Source organism: Carlito syrichta, unplaced genomic scaffold (assembly GCF_000164805.1).
Source record: "Carlito syrichta isolate Samal-C Ts95f unplaced genomic scaffold, Tarsius_syrichta-2.0.1 Scaffold311906, whole genome shotgun sequence".
NCBI lineage: Eukaryota > Metazoa > Chordata > Mammalia > Primates > Tarsiidae > Carlito > Carlito syrichta.
The window spans coordinates 64,061-75,578 of NW_007256002.1; the positions used below are offsets into that span (position 1 = coordinate 64,061).

The 11,518-nt window shown below is 45.1% G+C and overlaps 1 pseudogene; it reads right to left on the reverse strand.

Annotated features, from left to right (window-relative positions):
- Window positions 1-11,518, reverse strand: part of LOC103271786 — a 20,126-nt pseudogene that overhangs the window by 2,307 nt on the left and 6,301 nt on the right.

The window sequence follows — 11,518 nt, forward strand, 5'->3', positions numbered from 1 at the left end:
CAAAAAAAAAAAAAAAAAAAAAAAAATATATATATATACACACACACACACACAATTTTATTTATCAAATAAATGAAAAGGTAAAAAATAGACATAAAGTATAGGATATTACAAAATATAAATGAATTTGAAAAATTAAACTTGAAAAAAAAAAAGTACTTACCATATGTCAGACTCCAAAATAAGTAGTTCATGAGCATCATATATTTCAGACTTTTTTTTTTTTTTTGAGGTGGAGTCTCACTCTGTCACCCAGACTGGAGTGCAGTAGCCGCTCCCGGCCACCACAGCCTCGACCTGCTGGGCTCCGGTGATTCTTCTGCCTCAGTCTTCCGAGTAGCTGGAATTACAGGCATGCGCTACCACGCCTGCTGATTTTTTGATTTATTGTAGAGATGAGGTCTTGCTGCCCAGGTGGGTCTCGAACCCGCGGGCTCAGGCAATCCATTCACCTCAGCCTCCCAAAGGTGCGGGATTACAGGCTGAGCCACCGAGCCCGGCTATATTTCAGACTTTTAAATAATCGGTAAGGTGGATATTATTCCCATTTTTCAGATAAGGAATCTGACATTGTATAACTTGCTTCTTCCAAGTGCCTACTCTAAAGGCCAAAGCTAGGACCACACAGGCAGGCATCTGCCATTTTTTTTTGAGTTGGAGTCTCACTCTGTCACCCAGAATGCAATGGCATGCTGCTCATGGCCACCTCAGCCTCGACCTGCTGTGCTCACTTGATCCTTCTGCCTCAGTCTTTAAATTAGCTGGAATTACAGGCACGTGCCACCACATCCAGCTAATTTTTTGATTTATTGTAAAGATGAGGTCTCACTAAGTTACCCAGACTGGCCTTGAACCCATGCACTCAGGCAATCCTCTCACCTCGGCTTCCCAAAGTGCTGGGATTATAGGCATGAGCCACTGTGCCTGGCCAACACCTGCCATTCTTAAAGGCACAGTCCTCTGGTGCCCCCATCTGACATGGTGAGCCCAGCTCCTCATCTGTTATGAGCACACGTGGATCTGGCCCTTTCTGAGACTGGTCCCTGGAAGGGAGCCCATGCCACTGTCCAGTCCAGGGCTCTTTGTTGCAAGGAAGTGACCTGCTTTTATCCACAGAGTTAGCGAAATGTGCAGATAACTTATAATAGCCATTAGCAGAATGCATTTGAGGTCAAGTATGAACCTCCTGCACTTCAGCTCTACACAGAGTTGTGCAGGAGCAAAGGGAAGTCAAACTTCTGGAAGCAATCTAATCATCACAAATGAGGACTCTGTCACTTCAAGACTTTCAGGCAGTTGCAAAAGGGCAGATGGAGAACCACAATGTGAGTATATGCAACACTATTGAGTTATACACTTAATATGGTTAAGGTGATAAATTTTGCGTTGTGTTTTTTTTGGCTTACCACAGTTAAAAAGAAAATTTCTAAAGGAGATAGGGAAAATTATCACCAGTTAGTAAATGGGATCTGTGGAAGGAAGTGACGGGTCTAGTGAGGATTTATGTGGGTCTATGTAAGATGGGGATCCCAAGAAGGAGAAGTGGGGGGAGGATGTACAGTCATGTCAGGCAGAGAGACCAGAAATGGCCATCACAAGAACTCTACCTATAGTCAATTCCAGTCTAGTGAGGTGGGATTGGTAGTTAATCCTAAGCTTCCAACGTGGCCATGACTGAATTTTATTAGAAGTCACTGCATATAGGCTGGGTGCAGTGGTTCAAGCCTGTGATCCTAGCACTTTGGGAGGTCGAGGTGAGAGGATTACCTGAGCCCAGGGGTTCGAGACTAGCCTGGGCAACTTGGTGAGACATCATCTCTACAATAATCAAAAAAATTTCCCAGGTGTGGTGGTATGCACCTGTGGTTCCAGCTACGTGGAAGGCTGAGGCAGAAAGATGGCCTGAGCCCAGCAGGTTGAGGCTGTGGTAGCCAGGAGCATGCCACTGCTCTCCAGTCTAGGTGACAGAGTGAGACTCTAACTCAAAAAAAGCCAAAACCTGTCCCCATATGCACCTTCTGCCAGTAGTATCTTCTCTTTGCCCTGCAAACCAATTTCTGTGGCTTTACAACTTTACTCCGCTGGCCAAGGGTTTTTAAACTGCAGTTTGTCTTGGTCTGTGCTCCCCAGATTCCTCTTTTGCTGGAAATCTCCCAGATAAATCACAGCCAGTCTTATCCACATTGCACCTCTCCTAAGAATAGTCAGCATGAGGGCAGAGGTAGAAGGGCCTTGGTAGAGCATCCAGGAAGCCCTTGTATTCTAGATGGGAAAACAAAGCCCCTGAGAGGAGAAGGGACTTGCCCAAGGTCATGGTTTTGAGTTGGGGCCAGAAATCAGCTTTTCTGCCACCCAGGGCCCCCAGGACTCCAAATCCTGGCCTGGAGGTATCCTCCTTTAAGCCGCCTGAGTTATAAAAAGGCCTTTCTCTGGCCCTCACCTTTCAGGCATCATATCAGGAGAGGCAGGTGGGTAGCTCAGCCAGGTCAAGAGTGTCTGCTTCAAGGGAGAATAAGTGCTGAGGGCCTGAGAAAAAGCAACTAGCCCAAAGGAGGGGAGACCATAGCCAATGGCCTTCTTGACATTTCTGCCATGCAATGACCTCTGCTGCTAAGTAGTAGTTTGACAGTGAACCACATGAACAAATAATGTCTCACTATAATTCACCCTGAACATGAACTTGGTAAAGTGTTCACGGCCATCGGAACTCCTGCCCACCCCATCTAACTGTCTTCTGGCAGGAGGACTGTTTTGTTTTTGTGGCCTCATGGTAATGTTTTTCCAATCAGCACAGGCTGATTCCTGCCTGAGTCCTGACCAAGGCCACTGGCTGAAGGCCATGGTAAATTCTGGAGGGGAAGATGATAATAACACTGCTTTGCAAAGCTCTTTCCCAGGCACTGCTTATTGATCCTCAGTGAAGCCCTGGGTAACAGGCAGGGAAGTCCTTATTAGTCTCTAGTTGATGGAAGACACAGTGGCCCAGAGAGGGTGAGTGATTAACCCAAGGCTGCATGGCTGGCGAGTTACTGAGATCAGGGAAACAATGTTCAAATTTCTGCTCTGCTACTTGTTGCAGATATCTGAGGTTTATAATTCAATGGTTATGGGAACTTGAGCTTTATTTAATTACTCTGCCTCAGTTTTCTCACTTGAAAAATTATGACTGGCTGGGCTCGGTGGCTCAGCCTGTAATCCTAGCACTTTCGGAGGCAGAGGTGAGTGGATTGCTTGAGCTTACAGGTTCGAGACCAGCCTGGGCAACTTGGTGAGACCTCATCTCTACAATAAATCAAAAATTAGCTGGGCGTGGTAGTGCGTGCCTGTAGTTCCAGCTACTTGGAAGGCTGAGGCAGAAAGATCGCTGGAGCCCAGCATGTTGAAGCTGGAGTGGCTGTGAGTGTGCCACTTCACTCCAACCTGGGTGACACAGTGAGACTCCAACTAAAAAAAAAAAAAAAAAAAAGTTAAAATTAAGACTATAGCCGGGTTTGGTGGTTCAGCCTGTAAAACTGCGCCTTTGGGAGGCTGAGGTGAGTGGATCGCCTGAGTCCGCAGGTTCGAGACCCACCTGGGCAACTTGGCGAAACCTCATCTCTACAATAAATCAAAAAATTAGCCAGGTGTGATAGTGTGCGCCTGTAGTTCCAGCTACTTGGAAGGCTGAGGCGGAAGGATCGCCGAAGCCCAGCAGGTCGAGGCTGCGGTGGCCAGGAGCGGCCACTGCACTCCAGTCTGGGCGACAGAGTGAGACTCCAACTCAAAAAAAAAAAAAAAAAAGACTATAGTATGTCTCTCATCTGAATATTGGGAGGTGAAATGAACCAATATATGTAAAGTACCCAAGCCTGTGCCTGGCAGGCAGTGAATGTTCAGTAATGTTAGAAATTGTTGGCCAGGCTCGGTAGCTCAGCCTGTAATCCCAGCGTTTTGGGAGGCCGAGGTGAGTGGATTGCCTGAGCCTGTGGGTTCGAGACCCATTCAGGCAACTTGGCGAGACCTCATGTCTACAATAAATAAAAAAAAAATTAGCTGGCCATGGTAGCGCGTGCCTGTAGTTCCAGCTACTTGGAAGACTGAGGAGGAAGGATTGCTGGGGCCCAGCAGACTGAGGCTGTGGTGGCCAGGAGTGTGCCACTACACTCCAGTCTGGGTGACAGAGTGAGACTCCGACTCAAAAAAAAAAAAAAAAAAAGAAATTGTTGCGATTAGTATTAAGCCTGGCTCCCTGGCTCTGCTGTGAGACAGGACAGGTTTACCCTGAACTCATATAGGAATCTCTACGGGAAATCTCTAAAGAAAATGAATTTCAAAATTTGTGGCAAAGCAAAAGCCTTAGAGATAATCCAGTTTATCCACTCATCTGATTTTATTGTTATTTTTTAGATCTGACATTTGGAGATAATCATACATAACTATTATTATGGTGTATAGTAAGCAGGCATATAGTTCCTAATAGATAGTTGAAACTATTATATGTATTTAACCGGATACAAATGTTAATTTTTCTTTTTTTGACATTCTTTGGTGTCTATAATAAACATCCATGTCATCCCATTTCTCCATTACATGTTCCATTTAATTCTGATCATATGAACTGACAATGACTCACATTAAAAGACAAAAATAGAAAACAAAAAGTATTACTCATAATGTTTGGGAAGTGGGGGAGGGGAAATGGGAAAAACTGTAAGAGTGCCAATTTCCTTATCTTTTATAGCGGCTAGTCAAGTGATATTGCCTAAACTGAGGAATGTTAAAAAGATTATTCCAACTGGGCAGGGGGGTTTATGCCTGTAATTCCAGCACTTTGGGAGGCAGAGGCAAGGAGATTGTCTGAGTCCAGGAGTTTGAGACCAGCCTAGGCAACTTGGAGGGACCTCGTCTCTACAATAAGTCAAAAAAGTTAGCTGGGCGTGGCTGAGGCGGAAGATCACGTGAACCCAGCAGATCCAGGCTGCAGTGACCATGAGCGTGCCACTGCACTCCAGCTGGAGTCTCACCCTGTCACCCAGGCTTGAGTGCAGTGGCATGCTCACGGCTACCACAGCCTCTACCTGCTTAGGCTCAGGTGATCCTTCTGCCTCAGCCTTCCAAGTAGCTAGAACCACAGGCATGTGCTAATTTTCTTATTTATTGTAGAGATGAGGTCTTGTTATGTTGCCTAGGCTGCTTTCGGAACCCCTGATCGCAGGCAATCCTCTTGCCTCAGCATCCTAAAGCGCTGAGATTATAGGCATGAGCCACAGCACCTGGCTAATACTTTTCTGAGTCTAGATCTTACTTTGTCACCCGGGCTGGAGTGCAGTGGTATGATCATGGCTCACCATCATCTCAACCTCCTGGGCTCAGGCAATCCTCTTGCCTCAACCTCCCAAATAGCTGGGACTACCAGAAGGTACCACCACACCCAGCTACTTTTTTGATTTTTTTTGTAGATATAAGGTCTCACTATGTCGCCCAGACTGGTCTCGAACTCCTGGGTTCAAGCAATCTTCTTGCCTCAGCCTCCCAAAGTGCTGAAATTACAAGTGTGAGCCACCATACCCAGCCCATAGTAACACATTTTCTTAACCTTAGAGGTACAGTGTCTTTGAGAAATAAGATCTCTGTGGACAATACACTGTTAAGCAATTCCATTAGCTTAAAATTAATGTCTTTGTCCTCTCAAGGAAAATTAAATTTTATATCTTTTGTTAAATAGCATGTAAAGTAGGAATCCTTTATAAGCCAGCTCTTTTTTTTTTTTTTTGAGTTGGAGTCTCTCTGTCGCCCAAACTGGAGTGCAGTGACCGCTCCTGGCCACCGCAGCCTTGACCTGCTGGGCTCCGGCGATTCTTCCGCCTCAGCCTTCCAAGTAGCTGGAACTACAGGTGCACGCTACCATGCCCGGCTAATTTTTTGATTTATTGTAGAGATGAGGTCTTGCCAAGTTGCCCAGGTGGGTCTTGAACCCGCGGGCTCAGGCAATCCACTCATTTCAGCCTCCCAAAGGCACGGGATTACAGGCTGAGCCACCGAGCCCGGCTCAAACCAGCTCTTTTTATTTGTCTATCCATACTTCCATTAATTCCATTTTTAGTTACCTATCTATCCATATCTCTGTGCATAAAAGGAGGGCGTTATCTGCAACTATGTCCACTTGTGTCAGTCATGATTATTTTGCAATGGTGGAATTTTGAAGATTTTAAAATATTTTTGTTGTGCTCCACAATATCGTTTGAACTCTTTCTAATAAGCATGTATTATTTTTATAAAAGTAAAATATTATCTTAAAAAAGAGAGAGACACACAATGCTCCTGTATTTCCTCCACGTTTGTGACTCTTTGCTTTTGCCCCTCTCCCTCATTCAACATACTCTAGGCCCAAGACTCTCAGGTTCACCAGGATGCCAATACCCACCCTAGGTCCCTGCTTCCAGAGTTCATGTCAGCGGTTCTTAGTGCTGGAGAACTTGAGTGGTGGAAATTCTTTGCAAGGAGGTTGTAGTCCTGGCAGGACGGCGTGTAACTGAGGGGAGAAGGAAAGATGGCCAGAGGACAGGGAGGCGGGAAAAGGGGTGTGACTCCCTGGCATTTCTCATCTTACGTATGAGGTGAGGAAGCTGAGAGGGGAAGGGTGACTTGTTCAGAGTCAGCCAGTCTGCCGCACGCATCAAAGGCAACCAGCCATTCCTTCAAAAGCAGTCAGTATATTTTTCCAAGCCCTATGAGTCAGGAGACGTGTAGGGCCTCAGGTCCTTATTCTTATGGGAAAGGGAGAAGGAAGGAAATGCTAGGATGTGGGAGAGGAACTGCGGACACAGCTTCTTCCTCTCCAGCAGTTAATCTTGTTTTCCTATTAGGTCTGTCAGAATTAGCATCTTTAGGGTATTGACAGCATCCATAACACAGAATATTTAGAATCAGAGAAAAGGAGTCCTGGACAGATGTGTCCAGATTTGAGTAAAGTGGAGAAGATTCAGAAGACTCGGGACCAATTCTAGTCTTCCCTATACCAACTGGGAGACATGGCCTGTGTTTCCCTAAACTCTCACAGTATTTTGCATTTTTCTGGGGATAGAGTATTGGTAGGGGTGTGAAGGGGGCTTTTTCACAGCTCTTGAGGGCAGTCCCTGTCTAACTCCGGGAAATTGTCAGCACCTCCCTGGTGGACAGCTCCATAGCAGCCACAGAATTTCCTCATCTCAGTGGGGCCCCTGGGCCACTGGTGTTCTGGGAACAATGGCTTGACTGTCTCTTCTTCCTTTCTTAAAAAATTCACATTGGTGTGAGGCAACTTCAGTTCAAGAGGTTGTATTCTTTAAGATACACAATGTATAAAAAGGAATCTTGTGTTTGGTTCAAAGGACTCCTTTGGTTAAATATAAGAGCCTGCGTGACTGAGTTAGAAATGGCTCAGGGATGTGTGTGTATCATAACTCAGGAATCTTTTATAATAGAATTTGCAAACCAAACCAACATCAAGGACACATCATCTTACAAAAATTGTTTTGGGCTATATCCCAGTGTTAATGCAATATGGGAGAGGTTAGTTGGACACAGCAATTTTGGAATTCCAAGGATATTTTAATGGTTTAAGGTTAAAGTTCAGGATATTTGAAATCTGGGCTGTCTCAGAAAATCCAGAATTATGATGATCATGTCCATAACCGGCAGTTTAGAATGACTCAGGTAGAAGAGAGAAGTCTAACAGGAAATGGAGTTCCTGGCATTGCCAGCCCCTTGGGAGCTAAAGTACTTTAGGGAACATGGAGGCGTTTCTGCTAAAAGGGAGCAACGAGGTTTGAAAAAGTGTGAAGCCATCTATTGCTTCCCTTAATAGAAGTGAAACACTGCCACCGAAACCCATAAGAAGGGTGTGTGGCCAGGTAGGGTGCTGGCAGGAGAGGCAGGTTGACCTCCATAAGGCCCTTTATGAAACAGTGTTATCTTGGGAAGTCTCCTTGGCCCAGAGTCTGGTTCTCATCATGGTAGGCTTGGAAACACAATTTTGTCAATACTAAGAGTGGCTCCATCTCACTCAGAACAAAGTTTCATTGTTCAAGCTTACAAGTGTAAGTGTAAACTACTTGCCAGGTATTCATTGGCAATGAGAGACCAAACTGCTCGGGCCTGGACATTGATGCCTTTAGTCAATGTCCCCTCTTTTTCTACAGGAAAACCATCTGGGAAACCAGGTCTCATTAGAAGGTTTCTTCATGAGCTTGGAATCAGGATTAGGGGTGGTAGTTTTTATGAGGGTGGGGTTTGAAGGTAAGAAGCTTTGATCAGCTGTTCTTGCCATGACTGGGATGGGAGAAGGCCTGCCACTAAAGCCGGATAGGTTAAAACTTTGGGTCAGGGGACTGCCCTCTTTGTTTGGGAAGGATTTGAGTGCAAGTTGTTTATTTGGGAAGTGGAAGCGGTCTCAGGAAACAGTGGTGGCAGAGTGAAAACTGGGAAAGAAGTTGGTATAGGTATGTTATCAGACAAGTGACCACTGTGGGCAACTGAAGAGTCTCATTGAAGACACTGTGGGCCAGTGTAGCATCTTGATTTTAATGCACTCTAGGAGCAAGAGATCTGGGGTCTTTATGTGCCAACTCTCCTAAATCACTGGCTGAGTGATGCTCCTGACCAGGGACTAGGTTGGGTAAGCACCCAACCTAGTTTGCTGACATATCCAATTTACTATGTGTATGGGCAGAATGAGCTCTGGTGGTGACCAGAGAGTCCTCAGGTCAAGAGACACAGATGTGATGGTTAGAAGTCAGGCTGGATGGTCGGGCATGGTGGTTCAAGTCTATAATCCCAGTACTTTGGAAGGCCGAGATGAGAGGACTGCCTGAGCCCAAAGATTTGAGAAAAGCCTATGCATCTTGACGAGATCTCATCTCTACAATAAATCAAAAAATTAGCCAGGCATGGTCTGTAGTTTCAGCTACTTGGAAGGGTGAGGCGGAAGGATGGCCTGAGCCATCGAGGCTGCAGTGGTCTTGAGCATGACACTGCACTCCAGCCAGGGTGACAGAGTGAGACTCTGACTCAAAAAAAAAAAAAAAGTCGGGCTGGTGGACACTGAACTGGATCGTGCTGAGGGGTTATAAGCAGGACATAGGCAGCATACCCACTTATCCCTGTATTGTGGCCAGTCATGAACTGAACATTGTATCTGCTTCCTTTCATGCTTATCCTTTTTTTCTGTACTTGCATCATTGACCTTCTGTGATTGGCCCATTCTTTGTATTTGTTAAAATAAGTTTTTAAAGTCTAACTAATTAGGTCTGTGCTTCCTACTTCTGACCGTAGGAATAGTCTATGATTATTGCTTTCTATATGTTCCTAGTTTTCTTTATAAAGTGGGGGTTCTAGCTGGGCTTGGTGGCTCAGCCTGTAATCCCGCGCCCTTGGGAGGCTGAGGTGAGTGGATTGCCTGAGCCCGCGGGTTTGAGACCCGCCTGGGCAACTTGGCAAGACCTCATCTCTACAATAAATCAAAAATCAGTCGGGCGTGGTAGCGCGCACCTGTAATTCTGGCTACTCGGAGGGATCGCTGGAGCCCAGTGGGTCGAGGCTGTGGTGGCCGGGAGCGGCCACTGCACTCCAGTCTGGTCGACAAAGTGAAACTCCAACTCAAAAAAATAAATAAATAAAGTGGGGGTTCTAATAGTTTAATTCTTAGAATTTTGGGAGTGCCTTGCTGATGACCATATGTGCTGCTTAAGGGAAGTGGGGTGGGGACAAAGAGAAACAGATCAGTGACTAGAAAAGGAGGAACATTTAGAAACAAAGAATTTGATGGGTCCTGAACTTTTAATGAAACTTGACCACAAATTCTAAGTTCATCTGGAAGAGAAAATGCTGAAGTCCAGCCAAGAACATTTTGAAAAAGAACAATGGTGAAGAATTTTCCCTATTAGATGGCAAAATATACTATAAAGCTATAGTGAGTAAAACATTGCGAGATTGGCACAAGAATAGACAAATAATTCAGCGAAGCAGAGGAGAGAGTCCAGAAATAGTTTCATCTATATGGGGGAGTTCAGTATATAATGAGTATGGCCTAGAAGTGATGAATATGGTATTTCAAATAAGAGTGTACAGGGAGAGGGAGGAATAAGGATGAATTATACAATAGGTGGTGATATTAGATATTAATTTGGAAAATCGTTAAGTTAGAATTCCTATCCCACACAGATACAAATGTAGATAAATTTTCAAATGGTTTATGAGAGTAATGCTGCATAACAAAATTTTTTGTGTGTGTGGAGTCTCACTCTGTCGCCCAGACTGGAGTGCAGTGGCCGCTCCCGGCCACCGCAGCCTCGACCTGCTGGGCTCCGGTGATCCTTCCACCTCAGCCTTCCAAGTAGCTGGAACTACAGGCGCGTGCTGCCAAGCCCATCTAATTTTTTGATTTACTGTAGAAATGAGGTCTCGCCAAGTTGCCCAGGCGGGTCTCGAACCCACGGGCTCAGGCAATTCACTCACCTCAGCATCCCAAGGCACGGGACTACAGGCTGAGCCACTGAGCCTGGCTACAGTCTGTTTTTTTTAGGAACAATAGATGAGTCCTGAACAGACAAACAGTGAATTTCATGCATAGACTCAGGAGGCAATAATAATAATAATAATAATAATAATAATAATAATAATAAAAGAATGTGGGAAAAGATTAGCTCTTTTCTAGGCTGGACATAGTGGCTCACGCCTGTAATCCCAGCCTTGGGAAGCTAAGGCAGGAGGATTGCTTGAGACCAAGAGTTTGAGACCAGCCGGGGCAAGAAAGTGAGATCTCATCTCTACAAACAAACAAACAAACAAACAAACAAACAAACAAACAAACAAAAATATTAGTTGGGTGTGGAGGTGTGCACCTGTAGTCCCAGCTATTTGGAAGGCTAAGGCAGAAGGATTGCTTGAGACCAGGAGTTTGAGGCTGTGATGAGCTGTGATTGTGCTACTGCTACCCTGTCTCAAAAACAAAAACAAAAAATCAAGATTTATAAAATGTATATAGCAATTACAAATCCATAAAAAAGGCAGAACTGCTATTAGAAAATTGGGTAAAGTGTATACAGAGGCAATTCAAGACACTGAAATGTAAGTGGCTTAGTGGGTACTCTGGTGCCTCACTCAGATTCCCTCCTTCAGGGCCAGGTCCTCTTCCCCACGTGCTGGGAGTCTCAGTAACTCATGGCTGTTACCTGAGTCCCTCAGTTATTCAGAACAAAAGGAAATGCTGCCATTCCTATGAGGGAAGTTGCTCAGGTGTCTGAAGTACACGAATGGTTCATTATTATTTATAATTAAAAACAGCCTTCACAGCTTCCAATGTAATACTTGTGTCAATTTCCCAAGTTTTAAAAAATTTAAGTTAAAAATCTTTTTTTTTTTTTTGGCCAGGCTTGGTGGCTCAGCCTGTAATCCGAGCGCTTTGGAAGGCTGAGGTAAGTGGATTACCTGAGCCCGTGGGTTCGAGACCCACCTGGGCAACTTGGCGAGCCTTCATCTCTACAATAATAAAAAAAAAAAA